At 36.6% G+C, this 5,138-nt stretch overlaps 1 long non-coding RNA gene across 1 annotated transcript; it reads right to left on the reverse strand.

The window, feature by feature from the left end:
* Positions 1-1,115: 1,115 nt before the first annotated feature.
* On the reverse strand, positions 1,116-4,643 carry LOC135777798 (uncharacterized). The gene is made up of 4 exons (XR_010544349.1): positions 4,536-4,643; positions 4,221-4,388; positions 3,943-4,038; positions 1,116-1,542 (listed from the first exon to the last, which is right to left on the reverse strand). It is a non-coding gene; the product is annotated as an uncharacterized lncRNA (long non-coding RNA).
* Positions 4,644-5,138: the final 495 nt, after the last annotated feature.

The raw sequence follows: 5,138 nt of genomic DNA on the forward strand, positions 1-5,138 counted from the left end.
ATAAACACAGCGAGGCAAACGTATACAGTCATCATTCGCGCTGTTGCAGTCAAAAACCTTTTGCCCTTCCAGGTCAAACCACCTGCCCATAACAATAGGAAGGTCACCTTTATGCAAAATGTAAAGAGTCAAAGTGCCACACAATGGTTAAACAGAATAACACATTTTGGCTCCTACACACCGACCCCTAATTGTTTATGGTGAACAAACATAACAATTCAAATACAATGAATAATAAAAAGGAGCCAAACATTACAACACACCCAAAAACAAACTAATCTAAATCTAAACTTCATGTACAAAACAAAGTTTAGTTATTGGTCTTTCAATAATGCTAGTTTTGGTCTGCAATTTTACTGAACGTACAAGACCATGCTTATCTGGAAAAACCTCTAGGACCTTGCCAAGAGCCCAGGAACCACGAGGAGCTGAAGAATCCATAATAACTACAATATCTCCAACCACCAAATTCCTTCTTTTCTGATTCCATTTTTGTCTTTCTTGAAGTAAAGACAGATATTCATGTAGCCATCTTTTCCAGAACAGATCAGAAAGATATTGCACCTGTCTCCATCGTTTTCTCACATACTGGTCGTGTGGTTCAAACACACCAGGTGGTAGAGCTGGTTTCCCTTTCAAGAGAAGAAGATGATTAGGTGTAAGCGGCTCCAGATCATTACACTGTAAACCCAAATTAGTAAGCAGAACTCAAAAAAATTAAGGCAACTCGTTGCCTCAAAATTTTTAAGTTCATGAACTTAAAACACAATTTCTTTTAGAGGTTAAATATTTTGATTACTTGTAACATAAACCTTTTGATTATAATTAAATTAAAAGTTCTTATTAAAGTCTACTCAGTAATATTCAGTTACATTGACTCATGGCATTAAGTTAACATTACTAAAAAAAAAAAATAAGTACACAAAGAAGCACTTTTAAGTTATGTAAACTCAATGTTTTTATTTTTGTTCAGTTTTTTTTTTATTACACATTACTCAAAACCTTTGACACACAAAACTCAAAAAAACACAACTCGTTGCCTCAAATATTTTGAGTACAGACAACTTAAACAGTTTGAATTACATTGTGTTTCACAAAATTTTTGCCCTTTCCATTTAAAATGGCAGTGTCAATTTAAGAGACCAACACAAACAACAATTCAAGTCACAAATACCGTTTGAAAATACAAAGGCACATTGTGCATATTGTGAAGAAAACACATTTTTAGATACATTTCTACATACACATCAAGTCCTTTTTGAGAGACTGTTACTTGGATGACACTTTTCCATCATCAAGGCAAAGTAACATTTGAGTGAATTCAAGTGTGTTGTCAGTCGCCTGGGATAGCTGAGGTGTAGTGCATAGATCAGTCCAAACATTACCAGAAAGGCATCAGTAAATGTAGAGGTTGACCAAATCTCGCTTTCAACGATGACAGATTTTCTCAGGCTGGAAGTGAACTGGACTTGTGTCGTCATCTATGATGACTGTAAGGAGGGCCTTTACAACATCTTAAAGCTCTGGCTCATCAGATGTGTCCTGCAAAATAAAACAGATATTAAAGCAAAAACTGGTTACACATGGCAAATACCAAGGGTAAATAGTTTTTTATTAATTAATTTTTGAAAAATTTTCAATTATTTACAGCAGGTTTAGTGCAAAAATAAAGGCATTAATCTAGTCATGACATATGTTAAACAAACAATATTGCTACAGAACAACAGACAGAAAGTGATTTTAAAAGATGTGTGAACAAGGAACACATCAGTGTTCTAAAGGAGCCAGCCAAGCTACCAGTACATCCAAGTTGATAATATGCTCAAAAACATAAAGATAAATGCCTTATCTTGTTTAAAGAGCACCTATTATCCGATTCATGATTTAAATTTTTTGGGGGGGTTGTCAGTGTGTATTAGTACATGTTAAGTAATCGATGACGCAAGTTATCCTCTCCAACTTAAATCTCTTTTCTTGACTACTACAAACACATGGATTGTAGGCAACAGTTTACTTCCATGGCCTGTTGACGTGAACAACGACGGTCATTATCATAATCCCGCCTGTTTCTGACTCACAGCCTGTAAAGAATTTTTAAAGATTTAAAGAAGACTTAACCATGACTCAATCACGAGTTTTGTGCAGTTCAGAATAGCGCTTGTTTGTTACGCAGAACATAACAGATTGGTAAGGTAAGGATACTAAAACGTTAAAACCATGCCTGCATTTGTGATCGTAGAAGCGACAAACAACCAGCGCTACTCTGCACTGCTCAAAACTTGTGTTTGAATCATGGTTCAGTGTTTCCCATAGATCTGACATTTACTTGTGGTGGTAGCTGGTGAAAAGGGCAATCATTATCCACCGACAAAAAATGGTCTACTATACATGGGACAAAGAACTAATAATGTGTGACACAACACAATTCTTTGATTTATTAAACATTAATATTAATTTCACATTATAGTTCATTAATCTAACCACCCCAAACTTTCTTTGCCATAAACAAAGCTTACACTGTTTGTCAAAGCACCACGAAAACACTTTGTTTTTGCACTGATATATGAAGTAATTTGATGACCCCTTTTATCAAACTCAATATATACAATACTATGTATATAGCCTATTAATAGACAGTGCAGGTCTATAGATTATAAATGTGACTGATGTTATAATGGTAATAATTTCTATTAGATAGGCACTTTTACTGCTTCTGCTTTCTATTACTCTTTTGCCGATTAAAAAAAGCTTAATCCACTAATTATTTCAGATTTAAAAGTCTACTTGCTGTCCCGATGACAGACTTTACATTGCAGCTTTGCGTTTTTTATATCCTGAGTCAGCTAGAGCTTTGCTCGTTCAGAATTAGCACTGCTTTTTGCTACAATCTCTGTGCAAACTGTTTAGATTTTAGTAAAGATATGGTCTATTAATAATAAGATTATAAAAAAATGGGATAAAGAAAATGAAGCGGCGCGTGGTCTGAAACAGCACTCGAGCTTTAGCGCGGTAGCGCTCGTGGCCGTTCTCCGATGGACTCGGGTTTTACACACAATATTAATCAGACTTGGGACCCGAAGTAATGAACTAGGACCGACCCGACTGACCATTTAAAATATAAACCCGGAACCGTACGGGTCCCGCGTCCTCAGTGAAAAAAGACCTCTAATGGTAAAACTCTGCTCAAGTTCAGAAACATGAAAGGATACAATGTGACACTGAGGTTGCTTCGCGTCGCACCCAAATTCATTGAGAAACAGAGAGCACGTGAACGGACACTCAACAGGAGAGACACAACGTGCTTGCACGCAAAATGAAGCCAACTTAGATGCTATAAGCATATGCGACCATTTTGGTTGCAGTGTAGTTCCCTGGCTGCTCCGTATGTGCAGCAGTTGATCCAGTTTGCCGTGCTGGATGATGAGTTTATGACGCGTACATCATCTTCACGGTCACCCGACCCCCACCCATCTCTCTCTCTCTCTCTCTCTCGCTCAACAAAACACGGGTCATCCAGTCGAGTTCAGAAAATACGGAAATTCGTAAAGTGATTTTTTTTTTCCTGGGCGGGTCGCAATTTACCTGGGCGCAGCGCCCAAGTAGAGCCTATGTATGGGAAACACTGTGGTGTAGTCAGTAGTAAATTCTTTAAATATGAAAACATAAGCGGGCGGGATTATGATAATGACCGTCGAGTCCAGATCAACAGGCTTAGGAAGTAAACTGTTGCGTACAATCCATGTGTTTGTTGTAATAAAAGAAAAGAGATTTAAGTTGGACACAATAACTCACGTCATTGTTTACATTGGGATTTGTACATTTTGCATATCATTAACATGTACTAATACACACTTACACACCAAAGGAAATGTAAAATCATGAAAAACATGTTCTTCTAATAATAGTAGTGTATATTTTCCAAAAAAAAAAAAAAACACTCACTGTGCAGGTCCTGAAGAACCCTGAGACGTCCTCATGTTGATAGACTGGAAGGAGATGAAGAGCAGTGATACACTTGGTGTGTATGTCACGTACCTCCTATAATGATAAAACACCATGGAACATAACTGAACTGTAAATGTTAAACTTGTAATGCAATCAGACAAATAAGTGAAGAAAATGTAGCATTCAAAATTGAATCATTAAACTTGTCAAATGCTTTTCAACTTTCCTCTTTCAATTAAGAATTACACCCATAAAATATTTAACAATATCTTTACCTGTTAATCGTAGATTCTTAGGATTTCAGTCAAAGCATTTGATGTCTTCCCAATTTTGGTTGTCTTTCTAGACTGATGACTTTTTTCAGAAAGAAGATGTCGGTCAAGCTCAGAGCAGAATATGTTGGGCAGGTTCTGTATTGTAATTCGTTGGAAGTCTAAATACACCTACATTTTTAAACAAAGACAACATCATATTCACATAATTATGTGAATCTGGTAAATCTAACCCTCCCATAAAGCATAAAACAGCCCCTGAATGTGGTATAGGTTATCAGGAAAGGAATAACAAGAAAAAGTGCCACTACACATTACCTCAGACTCTATTTGAGTGCAGGCCAGAGTTCCATAAGGTTTTTCACTGGTGGGCATGTCTTCACTATGGTCTGTTGCTGCAGGTCAAATGCTGTCTGCATCCTCTTTCTTATAAGTGAAGAGGATGAAATATAAATCTTTAATGAAAGTGTGTCATATTTGTAGTTGAAATGTAACATTCATTTCAAATTTGGTTCCTATTTGACCGAGAAAAGGAGTGTTTGTAGTCTCACCCATAGATATGTATAAAGGCTAGATGTCTTACGGCAGAGTCTCTAACGTCCTCACCTGGCGGCCATCTTACCTCAGACAGTTCGCTCACTCTGAGCATTGAGTTTAATGGTGCAGGTACTTTTAAATGACCATAACTTGCTCAATGCTATACCAATTTTCAAACGGTTTGGTTTCTTACAAACATTATTAACGGGGCTATAATTCTGGATGCTTCAACATTTTTCATGAATTTTTTCTATTTTTTTAGTATAAGCATGCAGTGTCATAGGTACATCTTTGACGTTTATAACAAACCGTTTGAAAATCTGTACAAAATTAAGCAAGTTATGGTAATTTAAAAGTACCTATACCGTTAAAACTCAATGCTAC

Source organism: Paramisgurnus dabryanus, chromosome 22 (assembly GCF_030506205.2).
Source record: "Paramisgurnus dabryanus chromosome 22, PD_genome_1.1, whole genome shotgun sequence".
Classification (NCBI taxonomy): Eukaryota; Metazoa; Chordata; class Actinopteri; order Cypriniformes; family Cobitidae; genus Paramisgurnus; species Paramisgurnus dabryanus.